Source organism: Nyctereutes procyonoides, unplaced genomic scaffold, assembly GCF_905146905.1.
Source record: "Nyctereutes procyonoides isolate TBG_1078 unplaced genomic scaffold, NYPRO_anot_genome, whole genome shotgun sequence".
Lineage (NCBI taxonomy): Eukaryota > Metazoa > Chordata > Mammalia > Carnivora > Canidae > Nyctereutes > Nyctereutes procyonoides.
In genome coordinates this window covers 28,073,527-28,100,855 of record NW_026575044.1, presented here as the reverse complement: position 1 = coordinate 28,100,855, position 27,329 = coordinate 28,073,527, and the positions used below count along the sequence as shown (strand labels likewise).

The 27,329-nt window shown below is 38.9% G+C and overlaps 1 protein-coding gene across 23 annotated transcripts in view; it reads left to right on the top strand.

The window, feature by feature from the left end:
- DTNA (dystrobrevin alpha) overlaps window positions 1–27,329 on the top strand; it is a 354,043-nt gene that overhangs the window by 163,553 nt on the left and 163,161 nt on the right. For 22 of the 23 annotated variants that reach the window (XM_055323947.1, XM_055323949.1, XM_055323948.1 and 19 more), the window contains exon 2: window positions 5,245–5,374. The gene's annotated coding sequence lies outside the window, so the exon portion shown is untranslated. Of the gene's footprint in view, window positions 1–5,244; window positions 5,375–26,552; window positions 26,662–27,329 lie in introns of those variants that run through there. The other variant, XM_055323950.1, reaches the window with a different exon arrangement.

Below are 27,329 nucleotides of genomic sequence, written 5' to 3'. Positions count from 1 at the left end.
CGCTATCCTCTCTCCAGCTTCAAAGCATCCAGAAAGGCCTCTTTCCCAACAGTGTTCTCCCTGACTCTGACCTACTATCATTGTGTTTGGGGTGATTCTCAAACTAGTCCAAGGATCACTATCCCACATCCATCTTAGTGCCGATTCCTAAGGCACATTGACATTCGTAGGCTGGTAAGTATATGATCTGAGTAAGTGTATACCACAAACCCATGTAGGAACCAAGTAAGATAATGCTGAGCTTCCTGTTAGCTAATTGTTACACCACCAGTCATTTCCTCAAACAAACATTTAACGAAAAGAATTATTCATCATGAAAGATGAGGTTAAAGATGAGGAGGAAATAAACAAGACAGCCCTTGGCCTCAGGCTGCTTATGTTCTTACAGAGAGATAAGAAAATCCCTGGCAGTTTTACATGGTCATGTGAGCTATAACGAATGAACTCAAAGGCTGGTGTGAAACATCAAGGTCTGGGGGTGGAGGGCATCTAAGAACAGAGCTGGGAGGTGTAGGAAGGAGCTCAATGTGGTCTATAGAGTTGAAGGAAGCTTCAGAAGGGGAATTAGGCTTACCTGGGGCAATTTCAGAGGTCTGGATGGGACCAGTGGCAAACTTACAGAATGATATTGGGAACTGAGAGGGACTTTAACCATCTAGAACAGGGTCTGGATGGTTCTAAATGGCACTACTATCATTTGGACTGGATAATTATTTTGTTGTTGTTGAGGCTGTCCTTTACTTTATAGGACGTTCAGTGGCATCCTTGGCCTCTACCTCCTAGATGCCAGTTGCATCTGCTTTCCCTCCACAACAAAGACACCTCCAGACATTACCAAATGTCCTGGGGTGGTCCAAGGTCACCCTGGGATTGAGCACCATTGGTCTAGACCAATACTCAGTTTACTATGAGAACACTGAAACCCAGTTAACAGTAAATGACTTGCCCAATAGTATAGAGACAAAAATAAAACCCCAACTTCTGATCATAGTTCAGTCCTCTTTCTACAACACCAGAAGATGCTGCACCTTTCAGAATTGTTCTCCTTCCCCTTCCAGCATCTTCTTTGTTGTTGAGGATCTGGCTGATGCTGTGTCTGCCGAAGAGGGGTGGCCACAACCCTAAGCTCAGCCTCAGCACTGGCATGGGAACCTAGTATTTGTGAATGTGACAACAAAGAGTCACTCAGAAACAAAACAGAACCTGTTTCAGTTGTTGAGAAATTATTTGGACAACTAGATATTGTTTCTCAAGAGTCTTTCATCATTCTTTGCCAAAAACTTTTAGTGGCCCCTAGAGTTTAAGCCAACTGGCAATGTCAAACACCAGAAAAGACCAAGTGTCATATGTTTCTGAATGCAGTATGGCTCTCCATCTTTGCATTTCCCTGGAGCACCCTCTATAAGTCCATGGTCATCATCACCTGCAGCTGCTTCTCATACTACAGAAGACCCCCTATGACCTAAAAGTGATCTGAAAGTGGGCTCCATCCTAGCCTCTGATATCTAGTAGGTTAGACTCCTAGCACTGTAGTCTCCCAAACATAACTAAAAAAGAAAAGACTACCAAATAAATATTGGAGAGCACCATCCTCAATCTGCCTTTGAACTTGTAGACTATCTTTTTCCTACATAACTATGAAACTAGATAAAATACTTACTTGGGTTCTTTACATTTTCAATGTGAATAAAGGCCTTTGAATTCTTTTTTCTTTAAGATTTTATTTATTTATTCATGAGAGAGAGAGAGAGAGAGAGAGGCAGAAACATAGGCAGAGGGGAAGCAGGCTCCCTGCGGGGAGCGTGATATAGGACTTGATCCCAGGACCCTGGGATCATGACCTGAGCCAACAGCAGACGCTCAACTACTGAGCTGCCCATATGTCCCAACCTTTGAATTCTTCCAACTGTGATGAAATTGTTTCCAGCATGGTGAAAACTGATAGAAGTAAGAAAGAGGAAATTGAATCAAATATTTATAAGAAAAGAGATATGTAAATTTGTATGTATTATTCATGCATTAAATAGTACTGAAGGCCTACTATGTGTCAGGCAGTGTTCTGAGCAGCAGGGATATAGCAGTGGACAAAATTACTGCCTTTGTGGAGCTTATATTCTAATGTGAAGTGACAAAGAATGAATAAAGAAATAATGGAAGTGCCATGCAGGAGAATATATCAGAATGAGCAGTAGAGAATGAGAAAGGAGTACTATTTTAGGTGGGAAGATCAGTAAGGGCATAATTATGGACAAAATGTAATTATTAACTCCACTCCAGTCTAATATCAGGCTAGCTTCTATATAATCTCAGTTGGGAGTGCCCACTCATGCCACCCTTGTGTAATGAATACATGCCCTTGACCAAATCCCACCACCACAAGTGATTATTGAGCCTCAGTTAGATTGATACCATTAGTTTGAAAAATACTCTTTTCTTAGGTGACCCATTCTATTTTTGTGTGCTCTGTTTTGAGGAGTTTATTTTATTAAGCAAAAAATCTGCCTCCTGCCACATCTACCCAACCATATCTAAAACAGAGCACCCCAAATGACCAAAATATTCCTTTCTCTTGTGGTAAGATATTGACTCCTACCTCCAATCAGACAGTGACTGGGAGCTTTTCAGGGAGCTGGAAAAAAAGAGACAGTATTTAATTTTATCTCATGATGTTAAATTTTAATTTCTAGTCACAAGTCATTCAAACAAGAATTTTGTAGCTGATGTAGAATTTAAATAAGACTTTGAAGAGAGGAAGGTATTGTTTTTTATTCCCACTCAGTGTTCATGTGAGACTTTTGCTTTGCCAGTGTCCAGTGGGCTACAGCAAGAGGAGAGAGTAGGATGGATGCCTTTAATTCAATGGCACTTTGGGAGACTATCACCCTGCGGCTCAGAGTAGAAAGAATTATAGAAACTCAGCTCTGTGTACTCTGGAGTAGTCACAGGGCAGAGAATCCAGGCTGGGTAGGGAGAAAGCTACTTCCAGATTCGACATCTGCTTTTGATCACTGCCTGTGACATACAAGCTGAATAAGGGCCACTGTTGGTGGAGAAGGAATAGCAAACATGGAAGCTAGCTTACAATCAAGGTATCACTCAGGTTGCAACTTTTATTGAAGTCATAGATCTAGTCAAGTCATGCAACCTGAGCCAACCCCTGGGGTACTTTAACACAGCATCTCCATCTGAACATCGTCTCCCTCATTGTCTCTTACAGTCTGAGGTAACCCAGGAACCTAGAAAAAAAGACAAAAATGCAAAACATTTTTCCCCAAATTTCCAGGTAGAAGAGCAAACACCAGCAGCATGATCCTAAGAGGTCCCCAAGCCAAAACCAAAGGATTTCTTGAGTGACTCTCTATTGCAGATACAGCTAGATGTCAATTTCTCTATGTGTGTAATATACATTATAGAGTCTTATATAGAAGTATATAAGATTGTGTAATATTTCCATTTTATTTCCTGATGTGGGGTCTCAGAGAGCTGCATTCATGAGGAAGAGAGAATATTTTTAAGATATAACTTATTCCCCGATGCATAGCTCTAATTTGCCTGAACTCTCAATTTGAAAAGAAAAAAAAGGAGCATGTACTTTAAGAAAACAAAAAATGTTTGAAAGTACTACTGTTGTGGGCAGCCTGGGTGGCTCAGCAGTTTAGCGCCACTTTCAGCCCAGGGCATGATCCTGGAGACCCAGAATCTAGTCCCACGTCGGGCTCCCTGCATGGAGCCTGCTTCTCCCTCTGCCTGTGTCTCTGCCTCTCTCTCTCTCTCTCTCACTCTGTGTGTGTGTGTGTGTGTGTGTGTGTGTTTCTCATGAATAAATTTTTTAAAAATCTTTTAAAAAAAAGTACTACTGTTGTAATAATACATTTAATTCAAAGAATACCAAATACATGTATGTACCTAGAATCCAAATATGGGGAAAGATGGCTGGGTTCTAAGGTGACACAGAACAAGGGTTAATTATGTAGTGAAAATGTCTTTATCTCCTGTGAAATAAATCTCTTACAATAATGAACATATCTAAAAACTTGATTTAGAGCGAGAGGGAGTTATTGTATAGAACTTTCCCTAGGAACCTAAAATCACAGGTTGCCAGAAGCCAGGAGAGCTAAAATAGTTACTGTAATTCTTTTCGATAACCAGGGTTGAAGAAGTCAGTGGTCAGGGGAAGTGGAGGTGTGGAGCTGGAGACAAGATGGCACCTTTCTCCCATCCGGGGTGTATACCTTCCTTTTCTACCCCTGCAGCCATCAGACTCCTTCTCCCCTTTATTTTCTATGATCCCTTCCCATTGTTTTCCTTCATCTTAACATGGGATTCCCTGAGTTTCAGCTCCCTGCTGCTACAGGCTCTCCAGCACTTAAGGTGTAAGTAACATCCAGTCTGTGTGTTGGTAAGGAGGGGAAGAGGCAAGGGAAGGATGAGAAAGATTGGTAAGAAAGACTAGCAATGGCAGATGGTGAGTGAGTGCCTGGGTCACCACTGGGGAATCTGCTGGAAAGTGCCATCTAGAACCTCTCTCTTCCACTTCTTATCTGTGAGTTTTCCCAGAAGGCAAAAGATTAGAAAATCATTCAGCTTTGTTAAGAAACATTAACAGGCAATTTTACAAACTATTTATTATTTATGTTATTACTTCATAACACCATAAATCATACAAATCATTGAATAATGTCAGGTTGCCTCTGGGGTAGTCTGCTCTTGTAGGATATCTACCTATGATTGCTCAGGCTTAAATCATTAGAGGAAATGCTGGTCTAACCTAACTCTAACCTCAGCTGTAATTTCCTTGGCTTTGGTAGAAATTATGGTAACACAATATTCCAGAAAATTACCTACTTGGAAAACACAGGAGATTCCATATTTTCCCATTTCTGGGTTTTTAATCAACTAAAAATAAAGAGGTATGTCAGGAGCCCAAGGTTCAAGGCCACTGTATGTTACCAACCAGGTGCTTAATCTTGGACAGTCACCTCACCTGCCTGGGCCTCACCATACTCACCCATACAGTAACTTCTGGCACAAACATCCATTTTTATAAACATTTCTTATAGTAAATGAAAATGAATGAATATTAGAAAATGAATATTAGAAATTCAACTAAAGGGATTATTAGTATATGAGGGGATTTGTAATATACCATATGTTCTCGATCTGCCCATTTTGACTTCCTATTTCTGTAATAAACATGTAAGTGTAAGTTGCTTAGCTAAATAAAAGTATACTTTCTCATTGCAGATAAATAAAATTTACCTATCCCTGGATGAAGTGCTTGGGAAGCCTCTAAATGCCATAGTCAACTGCCATTTCAAAGAAGAGAAAATAGATGGTTTTGGAAAGTTCATGCTGTTTCTTCATTGAATTTTAGGTGAGTGTATCTAAAACAAAGAATTTAAGATGGACTTTGCCCTATTTCCTCTTAAAAGTGCTTCTCTCCTTTGCATGAAAAGAAAATGGGGTTAAATGTTATCAATGTTCTGTACTTCTAGTGGGGGTGCCACACAGTGAAAGACTTAGTTTTTACATGCCTTTTGTGATTTTGTTGTTGTGTCAAATCACCTGGAGTATGAGGTATGACATACAGACACCCTGACATTCTTCCTCGTTTCTATTAAGCAAATGCCATAGTACTTCATTCTATTCTAAAGGTCATCTAATCTTTTAAATATATAAAAGTATTTAGCATCAGAGTAATAAGCCAGAATGAGACAAAACTATGTTTTCATGGCATAAACTGGAGGAAAATTTGATGGTGGTAATGACAGTTTAATCATTAACAAGTCTATGTGTGCCACACAAGGCTAACATTTCAAAGGCTGCCCATGGGGAGATTTTATACTGCTTAAATTAAAGTAGGACATGGTTTAGGTTAGGTGTGGTTTTTAAACTGCCATGTATGATTAAGCACACACACACATGCTCACACACATCAAGCTTTGTTTTGCTTGGCCATAATGGATAAATATTTTTCACATCATCATCCATAATTACCCTTCCATGCTACAAAAGACATAAGCCTGCAAATTGGTGCTTTACTATTCGTTCGCAATATGCCATTGTCATTCCTCAGCAGAATAGAAAGGTATGGAGGAAATTGAGTGGTCTTGTGCAGGAAATTGTGTGGCTTTCCCCCCTCCTCTTGAGTCCAGTTTTCAAAGTGTGGTTTTATTATCTACTTTGAAGAACGATGATTTCCATCAGAATAAACCTCTGTTCACAATTCTTAATAAAACAATGCAACTGACATAGCATCGACCGCTTTCTACATCTAATGCAGAAGATGCCAATGCTTCCTTTATACTTTTTATTAACTTCAAAGTGAAGATGCTCGTTCCCTCATAATCTTTGGGGTGTGTAAATTTGGTTTATTGAGATTGTATGTGGAACTAAAATGGTGATTTCATCTATTTACAAGATGTTTGGTGAACACAGAGGTGCCAAACTTAGAGCCCTTAAAAAATATCAGTAAATCAATTTGCCCTAGTTTTCTAGGGCAAATTGCCCTTCATTTTCAATTTGCCCTTCATTTTCTGGAGGAGAAAATGAAGATGAGAAACATATTTACTTAACTCTATTTTCCAGTTCTGCTGGTCTGCGCCAGTGTTTACCTTCTTGTCCATTCCTTGCTCTGCTCCTACTCTACTGGTTCCATGGGGACTGACCCCTCTGGACTATATTTCCACCTCTGCCCCCAAGACTCACCTCATTGTTCCCACTTTCCCTCAGTAACCTTGAACTCTGAGCTCCAGTAATATCACCTCTTCCCTTTCTCTCGTTAGATGTGTGGGTGGTCATGCCTTTGGCTTCCTGCTGCTGTTGATCTTGGAGTTGATCCCCTGCTTAACTCTCAATTCTTCCATCATCCCTGCAACTGTTTCTCTAGATTAAATTCCATTTGTTTTAAATACTTAGGGTGTTTTCTCTTTTCTTGGTTACATTCTCATTGGCCAAACAGTCCTTCGTTAATTTCTCCCAAAACTATTAGACAAAAAGAAGGGAACAGGGATTACTTGTGTCTTCCAAGGAGAATGATTCTCAGGGTATGCATTTCAGGTTAAATGTAAAGTTTGATTTTTCTACACCAGAAAAAATTTAATATATATAATATATTTTAGGCTATATTCTAAGCTGTGTGTAGAAGCATTAGCATTAATTTGTTGCTGTTAACAAAATCCTTGTCATATTCTTATTTTGTATATCAAGTTAATAGGAAGATTTTTAAATTCTCAGATATGGGGGCATCTGGGCGGCTCAGTCAGTTAAGCAGCTGCCTTTGGCTCAGGTCATGATCCCCGGGTCCCAGGATGGAGCACTGCATCCGGCTCTCTCCTCATCAGAGACTGCTTCTGCCCCTCCCCCCTGCCCATTCTCTCTCTTTCTTTCTCTCTCTCTCTCAAAAATGAATAAATAAAATCTTTTTTAAAGTCTCAGATATATACCAAATATGATTGTTACTTTTTAAATACATTTCACAGAGTACAGATAAGAACTGCTTCGTAGGGACTCATTCCCATTCCTGCATTCACATTTCAGTCCGGAGCTTCAGATCTGTCTGATTATGGATCTGACCTCTCTCTTTCAGTAACAGTTGTTTGCTGCTTGAAGATGCCCTATGATCTGATCTGCTCACATTTCCTTTAATAAATGCGGGCTCTATTAGAAAGCTAAGTGATCAGATGCCACTTTGTGTCTGTCTCTTCTGGGCAGGTAAACAATTCACCACTGTCTCAATGATCCCACTGAGGGCTTCCTTGCTATATTCAAATAGCTTTTCATAAAATCACTTGGTTATTTTAGATGCAAGTACCTTGCTTTTTTCATTTCTTTCTCATTTATTTATGTAGACATTTTCCCTTTCAATCTTTTCTCAGAGGTTATCGTGACTGTTCATCTGTCCATTATAATGTATTGTGTATACATTCAAGAGGACACGGTGTCCCTCCTCTCAACAGTTCTTGTCTATTCAAACAATGTTAATGTTAAATCTGCAATGCCTAATTGAGAATCCTTTCAGACAAGGTGAAAATGCCATCACAAGCAGAATTACTTAGATCCCTTGGTAACCCAAAATTGAGACACACAGGGATGAATAGCTTTATGGTGTGGTTTAAGAAGCAGTGAATCACTGATGTTCTCAAAACGAACCTTCCTTAGGTTTGATAACAGCACTGAAAATTCTAATAATTAACATTTCTCTCCAGCTTAGGGAAATAAGGCTTTATAAAGTCATATTTTAAAAAAATACTCTCGGGGAAGGAAATGCATCCATTAATAATACATACTACATCACACAGAAGTCTAATGAAGTAGCAAGCCAGAGACTCCTGAGGGAGTGGTATGTACACTCAGCTTCTGAGGGTTTGGTACACATAAGTAGGAGGGGACTACTGAGCTAATCTCACTAAGTTCATATGTTGCCATGTGGGTCAAGGGAAACATGCCATAAAAGATAGCTGGGGATGAATGGATCTTAATGTCATATTGGAGGAAGGGTAGGCAGAGTGGAGGTATTAGTCCTTACATTGATGAGCAGCACTGTAAATGGAGATTTTAAATCTGTGGGGCCCAAATAGTTCAGGAAAGTGCTTTAAACAAGACGTAGTCAGTAGTATTTCTGCTGAACCACAAAGTATGATATTGGAAAAAATCAAATATGTTTAAAGGCAGAAATCATCTGTAATCCATCTCAGTATTCCTGGAAATTGGCCCAATCCTTGGTTCACTGTAGATAATTTCTAAATAAATGGTTGTTGAATAAAGACTAAGGCCCAAAGCGATGATAGCTAATGCTTACTGCATTCTTCTTTTTGCCAAACACTATTCTTATAGACATATACTTAAAAAATAGAGAGAGAGACATACACTTCATTTCATGCTTAAACAATTCTATAACATAGGTAGTATTATATCTCCTTATTTGAAAGATAAGGAAACTTGGGCTCAGGGAGATTAAATCATCTGCCTCAAGTTAAATTGGGGGTAAAAATTCAAATCCAGACAGTCTGGCTTCAGACCCTGTGCACTTAATTATTTTGTTCACTCTCTCTCACGTAATATAATTATCAAGTAACTTTAAAACACAGAAGCAACATTTTTTTATTATTAAAAACCTTATATCATTTCAGAACATGCCTTTATTAAGAGCTCTCACCCTACTCTTGAATGGCCTCACTTTGAACCACAGATTTCCTCTTTTCAGTGTTCCTATTCTCCTTTTGTTGTAAAACATGACCATCTAGGGGCTCCTGGGTGGCTCATTCAGTTAAGCGTCTGCATTCAGCTCACATCATGATCTCTAGGTCCTGGGATTAAGCCCCACAAAGGGCTCTCTACTCAGTGGGGAGTCTGCTTCTCCCCCTGCCTCTGCCGTCCCCCCTGCTTGTGTTCTGTCTCTTGCTCACTCTCTCTCTCAAATAAATAAATAAAATCTTTAAAAACAAAAAACAAAAAAAAAAGTGGCACCTGGGTGACTCAGTGGTTGAGCACCTGCCTTTGGCTCAGGTCGTGATACCAGGGTCCTGAGATAGAGTCCTGCATCAGGCTCTCCACAGGGAGACTGCTTCTCCCTCTGCCTATGTCTCTGCTTCTCTCTCTGTGTCTCTCATGAATAAATAAATAATATTTTAAATAAATAAATAAAACAAAACATGACTGTCTAATCAACTTCCTAATTTACATTCAAGTCTCATTATTCCTATGCTTTAATGGCTTAATCTGAAATTCATATTTTAAAAATCCTATTCCTCCTTTTATTTCGTTTGCTCCATTTAAGAATGTGTAATTTTAAGCAGCAAATTACTTGACCTCTCTGAGCCTTAGATCCTTACCTAAAAACTTTTGTATAATTTGTCATGAAGGCTAGAAAATAATATCCATAAAACAAGAAGGCACAGTTCCTGATACATAGCAGGTGCCCAATGAACAGTAGCCAATATGATCTAATTAACCTGGGCCACTTCAATCTCAAAGCCAATGCTGGCTGCATCATCACCTGCAGAACAAAATCTGTCTCGTGTATTCCTTAGCAGGTAATAATACAGGCACAACAGACCTCTTGAGTTTCAGAACCTACCTTTGCTCCTCATCAGTTGATCTTTGCTAGCATAGGAATCATCTAATCTACATTCTCTAAACCATTCTGTTTGTGCATTTACTTTTACTCACACTGATTTTTCTGCCTGGACTCTCCTGCCATTCATACTCCTCTCCAAAGCCCCCTCACCCATATGCACATAGGCACTCTCCAGTGACTGGCAATATCCCAGTCATGCTTCAAGATCCATCACAGCTGTTGCTGCTACCAAATGACTTTCAGTGAAGTCATTAATGGCCTCTCCTGGGTCAACGATTATCATCAGTCTTTCTCTGAGTTCACATAGCCCTTTGGGCCATTAACAGGAGATCAGCAAGAATTATAGACAATAGAAAGAAAAGGGATCTCATTCAATCTCTCACAGCCTCATGCCACTTCCCACGTTATCTGTCTTCCCTTTAAAATTTTCATTAAGAACAAATGCCAAGTCTTTTCTTTAACTTTGAATCCCCCGAACCAAGCTCACAGTAGTCTCCTCTTTTTTTGGTTTTGAATGAAGTGTGGAGGGTCATATTTTGAGATATGCTTGAGTGCTTCCAGTGTGGTGAAGATCATAGCACTTCTTCCAGCATTATAAGCTCCCTTAGGGAACAGGAGACCTCACAGAGGGGATCTAGTGCCACTGTGCCAAGCACCAAAGCAGATGCTCCATAAATATTATCCTATTTAATTTTTATAATATCCTTGCAAATTAGCTATAGTTTCTGTCCTTATTCAGATAAGAAAACTAGGGTCTCAAGAGCATAGGTAACTCGCCAATGTCACATTTCTGCTAAGTGGCAGGATGAGAGTGTGAAGTCCTATCTTTCCACTGCAGCAAACTGCCTCACTGAAAGAGCTTTCCAATTTAATCCTAGAAGAAGAATATGTATGTAAGATAATGCTAAAATTTTCCATTTAAAATATTTCCTGAGGAGTAAGCTATTTATAAGTCTACAGATCTTTTTTTCTCATTGGCAAATAAGTTTATGTTTAGGCTGATGCTAAAATTAGCACTATTTCTGTTCAACAAGAGTTTAAAAGATACAGCACCTTGTGGTTCTGAGACTATTTATGCAAAAACCTCATGTACTGTTGTGAGCATAAGCTTGGAAATGATGTCTAACACTGTCGATTGGTAGAATTTTAGGGCTATCCATTATGCAGAATCACCGCTAGTGCTGGGGGCTTTTGAAGGCAAGGATTTCTGTCTCCTTTTCTTTTTTTCTCCTTAAGAACATTTATGAAGTGAATATTTATAACTAATTATAAAAAGTTTGTTTGGGATGCAAAATAAAAAAATTTCTGTAGACATGACACTGTTAGCCCTCCTTAAAAGAGTACATAAATGTGTTCTGAATTTTTCTAAAAATCACGCTATTCAAATATCATGTATAAGAATAATAACTGCCATGAATAAAACTCAAAATTTGCAAAAACCAATATCTGGCTTCATTTTAATTGCAAAAATCAGTATCCATACAGAAGGGTTTCTTCCACTGGTGAAAAGTCCTGATGATGCTTAGGCCACATTTGTACCTATAATTACCATTCACTCATTTATTCTTTAAATATATAACACATCTCTTATACTCCCTGGCTCTGTGTTAGGCACCTGGGAGCCTGAGATAAATAAGGCATAATTATTTCAGATAGCATCCTACTTTGATTTGCCATAGATTATGTCTTAGAGTCATAGGATTTAAGCATCAGAAAGGATATTTCAGATTATTTAACCTAGACCCCTGTGTTAGTTCATTCAAGTGTCTATAACAAAATACCAGAGACTGGGTAGCTTATAAAGAACGGATATTAATTTCTCATAGTTCTTCAGGCTGTGAAGTACAAGATCAAGGCACCAGCATGGTCACGTTCTGGTGAGGACCCATTTCCTGGTTTGAAGCAAACACTTGCTCTCTGTATCCTCGCATGTAGAAGGGGCTAGGCAGCTTTGTCAGGCCTCCTTTATAAAAGCACTAATCCTATTCATGAGGGCTCCATCCTCATGACCTAGTCAACCCCAGAGTTCCCAAATTCTGATACATCACATTGGGCATTAGGACTTCAACATTTGAACTTCAGGGCAGACATTGAAGCCATAGCAACTTTTAATTTTACATTTGAGGATGTGGAGGTCAAGAGATTAAGTACTACCTCTAAAATTAACAGCAAAATCACAACTAGGACCTGTATGAGTCTCCTACCACCTAACTCCTGTCCATCCTACAACACACTAGCCAGTATTACTATATTTATGATCTAACTTTCCTCCAAGAGAACTTTCTACATGTAAGGAAAGACTAAGAAATTGATTTGGGTTTTATTTACAATACAAATAAGTGGATTTACCATTCATCAAGTACTTTAGAGAACTACCAGGAGCAGCTTTGCTAGGTGTTGGATATACAGCTGAGCAAAATCCAAAACGCCTTCCTAGCTCACATCCTGCTTATTGTCGGGTACGTGCATGTCTGAAACCCCAGCATAAAAGCCACAAACTGCCCTTTAATGGGAATAACAAAATAGTCCAGGTGCTGACAGGCATAATGTGATGCTAAAAATGGCAACTAGTGTGACTATAACATACTTGTTTCTTTAAAAAAGAAATGTAAAATAGGAAAATCTATAAATGCCCCATATATTAAAACAAAAAGATACAGCCCTGTGCCTTTGGTCTACTGCTTTGGATAACTTGTTACTATTCCAGAGTGAAAAAGAATTAAAAAAATATGAGTAGCATATGTACACTGCAGTGCCTATCTTTGAGTAAAATAAACATATAGTAGCTTAGAAAAAATAAGACTTATATTCATTGCCCCAGGTTAGGTCCCTGCCTGCTCTCTTTTGTCTGTCGATTTCCCATTAGTGTCCCAGAAGAGTTTGCAGGATGCTATTTACCTTTATGTAAGTATGATTTTTTAAAACTGTGATCATCATGAGAATGGATGGAACAATGCTTTCCTATTGAAAACTGAGGATTATGATGTGTTTACAAAAGTTAATCACAACGTGCTTTAATGTTAGTGCATTCATATGGGTGACAGTTTACTGTTTTAACTTGAATCTCCACCATCAATTGATTTTTGTAACTTTCAAAACCTGACTTTTAAATCCGTGCAGTTTATTTTAGCAAAATCTTATACCGTGAATCTGATAGTTTCAAATGATCAAAATAGATGAATACCTTAGCTCTCTTTCCTATCATTCTTTACAATTCTGTAACAGTGGGCTGGAAATTTTTCTGTTTGTGTGTGTATGATACGTGTTCAGTCTCAAATAAATCCTTGCCATAGTTTTTCTTCCAGGCCTAGCTGCAGAGATGAGTAAGGTGGCTGTCTTTTTCTAAGAGTGTTCTTATTTTTATACCATCCCTCCCTGATGCATACGAACAACCCTAGTATCACATGGCTTCTCTTCTGAAGTTGAATTTCTTCCCAGAGTAGTAGCATCCGGCAGAAGGCACATTTGGAGATAAAAAAGCCTCATCATGTTCCAGAGAAGGCTACATTCTTCCCATTCAGCCGCTGTAAATGAGCCTTTTATGACCTCAATTCAGTGAAGTTCCGTTTTATACCGGCACAGATAGAGCCCCGCTGGGTTCACATACCCTCCTACATGGCCAACAGTGCCACCAGAGTAACACCAAGCATGCCACCACCCGAATCTCTGGCACATTCCCACAGCACTTTGAATTCTCTTTAGCAAGAAATATTTTCAGACATTAAGTACAGTGGTAAAACTACCCTAATATAAACACCTTTCCATGCTCCCCTGGGCTTTCCCTCCCCACCATCCAAAGAGCTAAAAGGGCCTAAGAAGCAGGGCTTGTAAATTCCCGTCCTAAACACAGTTCTGAACAGGACTTCCTCCATCTGATCAAAAGGATTCCTTTGAGGTTTTCCATATCCTCCAGCTCTGAGGCTATTGTGTAAATGGTTGCACCTGTAAGCATGAAGGCTTGTCACTAAAGTGTTATACATCCACTTTCTGAAAAATAGTGAGGTCCCCCACGTTTACCTAATAATAAAGATAATAGTCTAGTTCAGCTCATGATTGCCTTCTCATTAAAATATTCAGACCCTTTCCATACTCACACATAGAGTTCATGCTTAATGTATACTAAAGGCAGTAAGCTGTGGTTGCCTAGTAACCAGTGGAGGTGTGTCCAAGAGGCTGAAGAACATAAATGAATAACTGAAACATTAACATTAGTTTCAGCTGGGTGACCTAAGCCTTAATTCAGCACCAGCCATTTCAGACGTTTCAAATGGGCTGGTGAAACAGTAGCTTTCTCAGAAGTAGCTCATTAAATCATAAGAATGAGAATTAGCATTTAATATAATGTTCTTCTCGATGGTCTGATAGGGGACAAGCGAATGACTTAAAAAACAACAAGACCAGATCCTAACATCTTTGATATGCTTTCTACAGAATGAAATGTCTGCTAAGACTCACGCTCTCAGCTTTTTCCAAATGCTTATGAATTTGTTTGATCAGTTTGGGGGGGGGATATTTCAGTCTTTTAATTTTAAGATATATTTATTTATTTGAGAGAGACGGTTCATGTGTGCACATGCTCACAAGGAGGAAGAGGCACTGAAGGAGAGGGAGAGAGAGAATCTCAAGTAGACACTACACTGAGCATCTAGCCTGACATGGGGCTCAATCCATGATCCTGAGATCATGACCTGAGCTGACATCAAGAGTTGGACGCTTACCTGACTGAAGCACCCAGGCACCTCTTTCACTCTTTATTCAAGCCTCTAACAGTATTACCTTTTTCAAGTTGAGTTTTTAAGGATTCTGAAACATTCATCTCCCTTTTAAAACCCTTTGTTTTAAAAAGCAATGTAGAAGCAAAAGAAAATTGTGTAGAGTAAGAGCACATTTAGCTGGATGGTGAAATCAACCCACCAAATAAAAAACTCCTGCCTTATACCTTCTGAAGAAAACACTGCCCACAATCCAAAGTGCATCCATATGATGCCATTCTGTTCTAATTGGGCTACTTAAATATTAAAATTTTTACAGTGTGCCCTTTATATCATACTTTGTGAAGGACAAGTTAGTTATCCTTCCTGAATCAATGAAGATTTGGCAGATCTGGTGTCATTTAGGTAGAAGGAACTAAAACAGAACTCTTACTTGTGCCGCTTTAAAATAACAACCCTTGGGTGCCTGGGTGGCTCAGTTGGTTAACCATCTGCGTTTGGCACAGGTCATGATCTCCAGGTCTTGGGATCGAGCTCCGCATCAAGCTCTCTGCTCAAAGGGAGTCTGCTTCTCCCTCTCCCTCTGCCCCTCCACCCCACTCATGCTTGCTTGCTCTTTCTCTCTCTCTCTCAAATAAATAAAAGCTAAAAAAAAAAAAAAAAAACACTCAGGCTAGTTTAACAAAATAGGAATGGTTAGGCTTAAAATAAGGGTAGATTTAGAAGTTCAAACGTTATGCTCAGCACCTTGTTTCTTTCCCCTTTCTCAGCTCTCTTTTCCTCTGATGCTGAATTAATACTTAAGGAGGCTCTATCAATGCAATGATGAAGAAAGCCACCAGCAACTCTCACCATACAAAATCTACCCAGCCATAGATCACAGGGAAAGAGTTTAGCTCTGTATCCTACAGAACTTTGATTGGCACTGCTTCTGTGCTTAGTTCTAGATAACTTCAGTATACGCATGGATGATCCAATCAACACCTTCCTCATATCCAGAAATAAATCCCTCCATTTGACCTCAACCATCTACTTCTTTGAAGCATGTCTACCATCAGAAAAACAAGCAAGATATCTCCCTCTCCAAACACTACTTTCTACCCTTCTGGATCTTTTGTTCTGATCTCCACACTTTGTGTTCAGTATGGAAGCTTTTTGTCCTAGTTCTTTCTCCCTGTCAAATAACTACCTCTTGTCCTTAGTTCCTTCCTTGCCTGGTTAGATTCCATGGTCCCTTTCCTTTTATGTACCTTCAACTCTCTTGCATGTCTTTCCTCCCATCATATTCACCAGGCAATAGCAAACCAAGTAGATGAACCTTCACTTATCCATACCTTTTTGGCTGAGCTTTGTCAAAAAAAAAGTCAGACAACTAAGCATGCTAGATTCATGCTAGACTCATGTACACTACATCAGATGTGCTTGCAATACTCTCTCTATAATCAGCTCATTCTCCTCATCTACACAAGGACTAGCTCATTACTTCTCCCCTTGCATCGAAATTCTTTTACACATTCCTCATTCTGAGCTAGCAACCTTGCTTCTTACTTCATTGAGATGATAGAAGCCACTAGATAGGAACTCCCTCTTTCCATGCCCAAATGTACACATATACCCTCATCTACACCCTTCTTCCCTCATCTTGTCACAAGAGAGGTAATTTATCCACATGTGCTCCATATCTAGTCCGCTTTTACCCTCTTAGGGCTGTGCACATGCCATAAACCATTTTCTTTCCCATATCATCAGTCTCTCTGACTTTAATGGACCACTCTTCTCAGCATGTAAATATTTTCTACAGTCTCCTATATTTGAAATATTCCCTTGATTTCATGTTTCCTTTAACTTACTGCCCAACCTCTGCTCCCCTACAAATCCAATTTTCTCAAAAAAAAATTTTTGCTTACCCAGTCTGACTCTACTTCCTTACCTCCTATTTTTCTGTCCCTCACCATTCCATGGAAAAGGTTTTTTTATGGTTTTATTTATTCATTCATGAGAAACATACAGAGAGAAGCAGAGACATAAGCAGGCTCCTGCGAGGAACCCAATGTGGGACTCGATCCCAGGACCCCAAGATCACAACCTGAACTGAAGGCAGATGCTCAACCACTGAGCCATCCAGGTGGCCCTTCATGAAAAAGGTTTTTATTAAGATGGTCATTATCACCATATTCTAAAATTAATGAATGCTTTTCCCATTCTCATCTTACTCAACTTCTCAGCAGCTTTCAATTCAAAGGCCACCCCTTCCTTCCTGAAAAACTCCCATTTAACTTCCATGGAAACATACAAGAATTTCTTCTTACCTCCCTGACCCTCTCTGTCTTGGAGAGGAGTCTTGGGTGCACTTCTCCACATATGTTCTCCTTTTCCCATGGCTTTAAAAAATTCTCATGTACCTCCAGCTCTCACCTGTACATCTCTATTTTGAACCCTATCTTTCGGGCTCCAGGCATATAGAGACACAGCCTATGTGACATAACTGCCTGACTCAGAGACATTTAAATTCAATACTTTGCCTTGTCCCATGTTGCATTCCCTCAACATGCTCCTGCAGCCAGCTTCTGCACTGTAGTAAATGGCACCTCCATTTACTACTGAGGGTTTTTCTTTACCTTCTATTCTTATTCTCCCTCATTCAGTTTATGACTCAGTCCTGTCAATTCAGTCTCCAAAATATATTTCAAATGTACGCATTTCTCACTGTCTCTATTGTCAGCTTTTTAGTTCAGAAGTAACACCTGGCCCTCAGACAGTTTTTTTCTTAAAGATTTTATTTATTTGTTAATGAGAGACACAGAGAGAGAAAGGCAGAGACATAGGCAGAGGGAGAGGCAGAGGTCCTAATCCCAGGACCCTGGGATTACAACCTGAGCCAAAGGTAGACGCTCAACTGCTGAGCCACCTAGGTGCCTCTCCCAGACTGGTTGCTCTTTAAACACACTTGTCCCTCTTCTGTCCATTCTCCACACTATAGCCAGGACACTCTTTTAAAAATAAAAGTTGGATTATGGGGCAGCCCTGGTGGCTCAACAGTTTAGCACCACCTTCAGCCCAGGGTGTGATCCTGGAGACCCAGGATCGAGTTCCACCTCGGGCTCCCTGCACGGAGCCTGTTTCTCCCCCTGCCTGTGTCTGTGCCTCTCTCTGTGTCTCTAATGAATAAATAAAAATCTTTTTTAAAAAAGTTGGATTGTGTCACTATTAGATTTTAAATCCTTCAAAACTTTCCTACTGTATTTAGAATAAATTTTAGAGTCCTTCCAAAGCCCTAGTCTGCCAACTTTTCCATGCCATGACCCTTGACTCTTTATGCATATTATAACCACACAGTTCTTCTAGTGTTCCTTGAAAACATCATGCTCTTTCCCTCTCAGGGATCTCACACATGCTCTTCCCTTTGCCTAAAGACTCCTCCCCATTCTGCACAGGTGCCATCTCAAATATCACTTTCTCAGAGAGCATTTTTTTAATTCATACCCCATTCCAAGAGTGGACACAGACTTAATTACTCGCTGGAAGCTTAGAGCAATTCTCAAAGCTTTTTCAACATCTTGATGATGATAACAGAGATACCATAAGTCAGAATCCCAAAATTAGTCATCAGCATCATTATTCCTTGGACCATAGTCATACTCTTCAGAAGGGATCCCATATTGGTCATTTCCTCCTGGCCACCATATTTTAGAAACTGCTTCCCCTACAGATAGGAATTCCCTATGACTTGGACCTAGTTCGCTGTGTCCAGAACTTCTGCACCCATTCTCCCTTGATCTAGGCCCCAGATCCTTACTCATTCCAATTAATAACTTACAGTTATCCACCTATACCACCCATAATGAAGGGACCGTTTTTCTCTGTTATATAGAGTGGCTTTATTTCTCTTCCTTCATCAATTTCTTGCAGACTAGTTTATATATAAACAGTAGGCCCATTAAAGTTTATTCCACAAAAAGAAAGTTCTTCAAAGATGGTCATGAAGACTCTAGCCTCCTTTAGAATATGAAAAATGCTGCAGTTTTAAAAGTAACAATCCATTTTATTTTATTTCTCATTTTTGTATTTTTATTTACATTTTTATCATTCTTGAAGTATTTTTGTTTTTTTAATTTATTAAATTTTTTATTTTAATTCCAGCAGTTAATGTACAGTATTAAATTCATTTCCAGTATACAGTACAGTGATTCAATAATTCTATACATGGCTTAGTGCTCATCATAAGTATACTCTTCAATCTCCATCACCTATTTCACCCATTCAACAATTCATTTTAAAATTAAGCTACATAGTTACTTGGAGACAGATATGAATCAGTAAATACAAAAATATCAATTGTAGCTTGTAGGGTTATAAGTGATTAGAAAATATTTTTGGTTACTTTCATTTTTTAAGTGGTCTACAGTGTTTCTCAAAGATATTGTAAGTCCTAAATAGATAAAACAAATAGTGTTTGTATATCGTATATAATGGCTACAAGTATCATAGTGTGGGTGGGCGATCCAAGCCACAGGATCTGATGTATGACCTAAAGTTTCTGTCTTCTCAGTGTGTGTGTATAGAAACATGTAATTGTGTCTCCATTGGGATATAAAGTGTCTTTACGTGTATAACAAACATGAGTGGCTAACATCCTCCAAAAACGCTATTCATCTGTGATGAACAAAGTAGAAGCTAATGCCTCTCTGCCTCATATACTTACATGCCATGGTTTTGATATTATGCCAGGAGTCCTTTCTGATGTCTCACCTGGCAAACACAAAGTGTGGTGCCTTCAGTAAAAAATGAAGAACACCTGCTCACCAATATTTATGTGCAGATAGCCTTTCAAATGCCTAAGTGCCTCCCTCACAGACTTCTATGCTACTTCCCTTCCTGTTCATTGTTCACCATTGTGCAATGGTTTATCCAGTTTCTCCATTTCACATGTCACTGTGAGGCTTTAAACAGAATGCCATGGCCTGTTGGAGAATTGACCAGTATGAAGTAGGGAGCATGACTAATAGCTCCCAGATTGACTCCAGTGAACTCCCTAGCGCCACCTACAGGACCCTCTGAAATGTCAGCTAGATGATCTCTGCTAAAGGAGTGTTTACCACCAGAAACACCCAGAAGGGTCCCAAGTGCTCTGTATCTTTATATTATGGGTCAATTTACATAAAATGTGTTTAATTATCAAATATACCATCTTCATTCATTCCAACAGTGGAATTCATTTAAGTATAAAGAATGACACATCAGACATTGGTTTATCACTTGTCTTAACTTATTCAACTTTCTCAGTTGTGCATTTCTTCAGTATTCTGATACCTCCTGTGTAGTTTTGCTGTGTGTTCTCTTTAACTACATACACTTCTTTCTTTAATTTTCCCCCCTAAATCACCTTATATCTTTTTCCAGCTGTTCAATCTGTGTTTTCCCTTAATAATTTCTTCTTTTATAGTCTTGCCTTTAATCGTTCTCCTAACTTGCTTCATTTTATAATACCCTTTATTTTTATCAAAGTTGGCATCAATAATTAACTTTGAGTGCCTACAGGGTGCATTACACGGCATTTGCTTCTTAATCTCTCCATCTCACGTACAATATATACACACATATTACTGGAGAAGCAGCTACTACCCCTCCTCTCCCTTCACCTTGCCACCAACTACTTAATTACTTATCCTTTCTCAGGAGTACATTACAGCGGAAGGGAGAAATTCAGAGCTTTTATCACTCCTACATCTAATCTTGGTCACTGAATATGCCCTTAGGGTACATCAGGCATCCCTCCATAGAGCTTTAGCTTGTATACTGTGCAAACATAGTCCAACTATTCAAACACAAAGGAAAAGAATCTGGGAAAACACACATAACATCCAAAAAAAAAACTGCTTTCCAATTTTGAGGCACACTGAATGGGTGATTTCCCCCAGTAATGTTCTGCTTAAGCTGACCTAATTAAATTATCTATCTACTCTCAAGTCACTTAATTATATTTTCTCATACATTATATCTACAACTATATTTTCCTTATCCATATTTCTTTATCCATATTTCTATTCATATTTCATACATTATATCTACAGCTATATTTTTCTTATCCATATTTCTTTATCCATATTTCTATTCATATTTCGTACATTATATCTACAGCTACATTTTCTTTATCCATATTTCTTTACCATATTCTTATCTCCCCATCTAGGTTGTAGGCTATTTATATTTCTTTGCTATACAATATGTGATTCTGGAAGACACTTAATTAAAGTTTATGAATTAGAATTAGAATAAGTCATCTTATTTTAGAATAAGTCACATGGAAAAGACCGAGAAATAGTAATCTCTGTGTACTATGTATTCAGACTAAGAAAATGAATAATTTCAAGAGTGAGTTCTCAGGAATATACCTGTTTATTGACTTGACTTTCTGGGTAGACTTGATTTTCAGAAATGTTCTCCCCTTTTCCCTCTGAGAAAGAATATATTCTGTCAAATGAAGACATCGTTGTGGCTGTGCAAACACACCTGGGTTTGTAGAATATGGGATTGTCACAGAGGGTGACCAGATAAGTACTTATGCCCCTACCTCCACAAGTTACCTAACAGTCTGCCACTCAAATCCCACAGATCTTCTGTTTTTCCAACAGAATACAAGCACATAAGAGAACTTGGAGTCTATCAAAGAGCTCTGCCTAATTTTATATCAATTTAAACTCACTAACTTTATGAGCATCTTGACCTCTCAACTCTCTTGGAATCTTCTTCCCTTTTGTTCTTCTCAGGATAGATTTTTTGACCTGAGAGAATATATGCTGTAGAGATGCTGCCATGTGGATCATCTCTGACCAAAAAATAAAAAATAAAACTGTGTCACCCCCATCCAAGCTACTCTCATCCCTGCCTTATGGAGTTTCACAGAAGATACCAAACCAGAACTGGGAAGGAGCACTCCAGAGATGAATCGCCATTTAGAGTCAGCAGGGTGAAATGACAGAAAGCTAAGTGGACTCACAAAGAACCCCAATCTGTGTTCTTGCCCTAGAAAAATTCATGGCAGGACTTTGAGCCAATTATCTCGCCTCAGTTTCCTTGTCAATAAAATGAAATCTTACACTCAATTATAGGGATGCGTCTTCCAACTCTAAAGTTCTATGCTTAAAAAAGAAATAGGTAAAATTCTATGCTTAGATTTTCTAACTTACACCCCATAATTCCCCCTACTGCACAGGTACCTATTCTAAGAAAATAACCCAAGATATAACCAAAAATTTATATACAAGGATATATCATTTATACAAAGAAACCTGGAAAGACTAAGTATATATTTAACAATGAGAGGTGGGTAGGTGAATTCTAATACATTCAAATAGTGGTATTGTATGCAACTATTAAAAATATTTTCAAGGAACCTGTAATATCATGGTGTTTCTATTTTACATGTCTTTCTTTAAGCAGGAGAAAACTTAGTCAAAATCATCCAGGATGTGCTCGCTTCGGCAGCACATATACAAAATCATCCAGGATTTTTAGCATATAAAATTAAGAAATATATCAAAATGTTGATATTGATCACCTCTGGTAGTTAAATTATGTGTGCTTTTAATATTATTTCATAAATCTTTCTATATTTTTCAATTTCTCTACATTGGCCTTGTGATATTACCTTTCAGTGAGAAAATGAGTGTGTGGTGTGACTTTTTATTATTAAGTTTCGGTGTGTTTTGCACTAAGGAAGAATCCAGAATATAACTGTATAATTATGAATTTTGAAGAGATGAAAAATCCAAAAGCAGGAATTTGAGAATAAATTTCCATATGAGAACAGGATAAAATGATTTGGGGTTCACAGTAAGTTATTCGTACAGTGTATAGCCATGGATTTCACAATGCTACTTCGAAACACATACTTATTTATAGCACTGTTAATACAGTTCGAAAGAGAAGTGCATGTTTTGAAAACATCTTAAGGGTAAAACAGAATATCTTGATAGTGAGTTATATAAACTGAGATGCCTTGGAATAGCCTTGTTCTTTCATAAGAAATTTTCATGAGTAGAATAGATACTAATCCGATTAATATTTTTTAGGTCAGCTGCTCAAAGCAGCCCAAGAAACTATGCGCCTGCAGAAATTGTTCAATAGATCACAATCTTTTTGTTGTTGCTGTGAACAAGTTCTCTTATTTGATTTAAACTAGTACCCTAACAATAAAGATCTTTGTGGTTATTAAAAAAATAAGTAACAATTTTAAAACATGACCTGAAAAAAATAGACTTTGCAGAGGTTCAAAATGTTTTGTCTTGTTTTAATTTCACTGACATTAGCAGCCAGTTTTTTTTTAGTAGCCAGGCTGCTTAATTCAAGGGTGGGACCTCTGAGCCCGTGCTGTTACCTTGAGTTTGTGGGATTTTAGGTGCTCTCATGTCTGGAAGAGAGAGCCGTGAAGCAAAGGACCTTGTAAGTTCTTTCTCAGGTCTGTGGGTCCCAGGCTTGGCACATCTTCCTGGGTGCATTCTAAAGCAGTCTGTCTCAAAAACTCTTTCTTCCTAGGTGATTAGGTTCTTTGTATGAAATTAAGCGGGTCACACCAGCATAGAATCTGTTACAAATTTTGCTCACACTGAGCAAGAAGTGAATCTTAACATTTGCAAAAGGGGATTTGAGACTTTGTGAAACCAAATATATTGACATCATATTTCCCTACTGCTTAAGAGAGAGAATCAAATAAGTTGCTTAACATCTGACAAAGTATGTTTACTAATCGTAGTTATGCTCTAGGAGTAGTAGACATTAACTAGGTAAATGACAGTCTCTTCGGTTTATAAAACAAGGAACAGTGAGATGCATAACCCATCTGTAGGAGGAAAAAGACACAAAGTAAGGAAGCCTAAAGAAATGAATACGAGCAGTGAAAGAGTGTCTATTCAGCCAGCCACATATGAGAGTAATTATGAATTATTCAAATTGTGGTTCTATTCCTCTTTCCTTCATCAGCTGTCCTGAAGAGGATTAAGAGGCTGTGACTTTTCAACGTATATGCTTCTTGCCTTTTTGCCTGTTCTGCCTCAGTTTCACGCTTTATAGGACTGTGTCATCATGAGTCACAGCACTGAAGGATTTTTCGGAGTTGTAGCAATGCCAAAACTATTTTAATAATCTCTACTGATCTGTTGTAGGGCTTTTTTTTATGATAGAGAAATCTTGCAGTGCACAACATTTATTTTATTCCTTTTTGCAACTTTCTACCATGAAAGTTTTTTCTCCATCACAGGTTTCTGTTTTGTTGTTGTTGTTGTTGTTGTTGTTGTTGTTGTTTTAACCCCTGGCTGCTTTGCACTATAAGGCTTCAAAGGGATATTAATGCTCATTTTCCTTTGCAATTGGCTTGGGTGTCTGGTAATTTCCTGAGTTTGATGACTGTGGAAAAAAGCAACTAAAAGTCTGTAGTGGTGAGCCCTATACAGCCCTTGTTACTGATCAAGGTGACCTTTCAAAGGCTGCTGTTAAACCAACCCTGATAAATTGCAAAAATGTGATCTTTGTACATAATTTCTATTCTGAGGTTCTTTATGATGACAATTCTTGATATCCCATTTTAATTGGAAAAAAAACCCTGCTACTACGTAACAGAGACCACTTCTTGAAAATTCGATATAAATATCAAAATGAACTGCTTTATTTCATGTTTTTCATACTAAAAAGATCTTTTTAATCTACTACCAACTTTAATACTCTTTTCACAGTCCATTTCACACTGGGAATATGTAAAACCTTTTGACTGGTCATCTCCTCTAGATGGTTTGTAAGTGGAAGCAAGCAATCCTGGCTAGTTGCCTGAAATGGTCACCATATGAATGGTCACTACTCATATTATGAAGCATATAATTGAAAAATGTGTATGTGGTTGGAAATGACAGTTTTATCAGCAAGGGAAAGTCAGGTGTCAGTGAGCTTTTTTATTGTCCCTATTGTTCAAAATTCATAAACAGTTTTGAGAAATAACACTAGCATAATTTATTGAGCACTTACTATGTTTCAAGTTCAGTGTTTGGCATTTGCCTTGGGCTATCCCATTTAATCCTTTTTCATAATTCTTTAAAGTAGAAATTTTACAAAAGAGTAAGCTAGGTTTATTTTTTTTATTTTATTTATTTATTCATTCATGAGAGACAGAGAGAGAGAGAGAGAGAGAGAGACAGGCAAAGGGAGAAGCAGGCTCCATGCAGGGAGCCTGACATGGGACTCGATCCTGGGACTCCAGGATCACGCCCTGGGCCAAAGGCAGGCACTAAACCACTGAGCCACCCAGGGATCCCAATAACCCAGGTTTAGAGAGGTTAAATGATGTATCCAAGATTACAAAGCCAATCTGGTAGGAGCTGGATTTCAAACCCACATCGGGGTAACTCCATGGTTGCTCCCCTTAAGAGCTACTCTTGCCTGCCTCCCTTTGCAGCGTGGAATAATAAGGAAGAGCCTGTGCAAACCCCTCAGGGGTTGGACATAATCCCAGAGGAGCTGAGCTTTCCTCCACCGTGCTGACATAAAGCATTCATTCCCTGCTTCATCCATTCAGGAAATAGCCACTGAGCCCTACGTTATGCCAAGCCCTTTGCTCATTACATGGTATGGAAAGATGAATAAGACCATATTCCCCTTCCTGAGAGAGTCCATGTCTAAAGAGAGAGAAGAGATATGCAAAAAAAAAAAAAAAACTATGATGAAATATGAGCTAAATTTGGAAAGTAAGCAAAGCTGTGGACACGGGGGAGTGGCAGGCAGTGTGAGACCCGAGGGACAGAGTTGCTGCTGGCTGGAAGACAGAGAGCAGCTGCTGTGAAGGATGTCCCCAGTGGGAAGGAGGGACCACAGCTGACTTGAGATGAAGACTGTCACCCAGGCCTTCCACCAGGCTTCCTTAAAGGACCAGGAATAAATTGAATCTGGTTGCTTAAATTGTAATCACATACCCAAGGGTTTGGGGGTCCCAGGATTCTTCAGAGTTGCTGTTGTCTCAACTCCAAACTCCTACTCTTAATATAGAGCCCCCAAGTATGGTTTGGTTGATTCTACTGGGCTGTGTCACCACAGATCCAAATCTATGATCACTTGAAATAAGACCGAGACTTCATCTGTTTAAATAATGGTTAAACACAGGGTATGATGAAAAGAAAATGAAGAATTTTACCTCCCACCTCTGAGCTGTGATTAGAAGTCTGCTCTAGGAAAATACTTTGAGACTGGCCCTTCATACACTGGTGTAGTGTTTTCAGCATCCGTGGTGACTGAATTATTTAACTTTTATATATATAAAGGAGCTGTGAGATCATTGCTGCATTTTCTATTGAGTTAGTAGCTGACATCTAAATATACTTGGCTGGAAGACGTAGCAGCTAATGATCAATATTTTGAGGGATTAGTGGCAACTTAAAAATGCATATAATTATTTCGTTTGTTTAAATGCTTTGGGGACCTTTTATTTCTTGTACCTCTGCTATTCGTTTTTCTCTCTTTTTTTTTTCCCCTTGTTCACAAAGTTGAGTCAGCACCAGAAGCATATTCAAATTAGACTTGTCATACAGGGGGGAAAAAAACTCTGACTTTGTCAGGGTGGGTGGAGGGGAAAAAGGCAACTTTTTGTCAGTCTTTTGTATTTCAGCAGCTGGATTCATTGCTACCATGGCAACAGACCACATGATGAGGTGTATTAGATTGCTGTGTGTTGAGCACAAGGGGAAGAATGAACACAGCGTTTTATTGAAGTTAAAGGTTGCTTTGGAGTTTCTTCTGTGGAAATGTTTACGGTCAAATACTATAGCTCTCAGCATATGTAGTACTTTAGGGGAAGAATTAGGGGCATGTTGGTGCATTTCACTACAAAACCAGGTAAGGCACAACTGAATCTATGAAACTGAACTCTTCTGTTGCAGGAGCATAACTTGCTGGGTGGAATTTCTTCGGCACCCCCACCCCCAGCCCTCCATGGGCACAGGACAAATTTCTCTCCCTCCACCCCAGCTCCTTCCTGTCTGATTTCACCCTTTATTATTTGAAAGTCTAAAGCCTTGTGAATTTTTATGTCTTTGGTAGTGTGTGTGAGGGTGTCTGTGCAACTAAAACAAAGAAAACTAGAAAGAAGTAATAAGAATGCAGTGATTCGTGTCTGCAAGTAAAACTGAGCAAAGTGCTTCCTTGTTTTGATCTTTGAAAATGGTCTGCTGCTCTTATAGGACACCTGGTCAGCGGCATGGGTCCCGAGCGTTGGTCTCTTTGACTAAATTAAGCAGCAGGGCAAAAATCCTCCCTCGTGCTACTCGGTGTGTTTATTGTATCTGCGCATTTATTCCTCTTGCATCATATACCTGCCAGCCTCATCTCGCACGAGTAGTTGGGTTTTGGCTATGATTTTTACAACCTATTTTATTTCCATTAGTATTCTGTTCTTTCAGGCATTGTGGTTCTGTGTGCTTCAGGGGATTTAAAAATAGAAGTAAATACAATGCTAGGGTTAGTATAAAATGAACTCTTGCTTAGGGCTGGGGAGAGCCAAACGT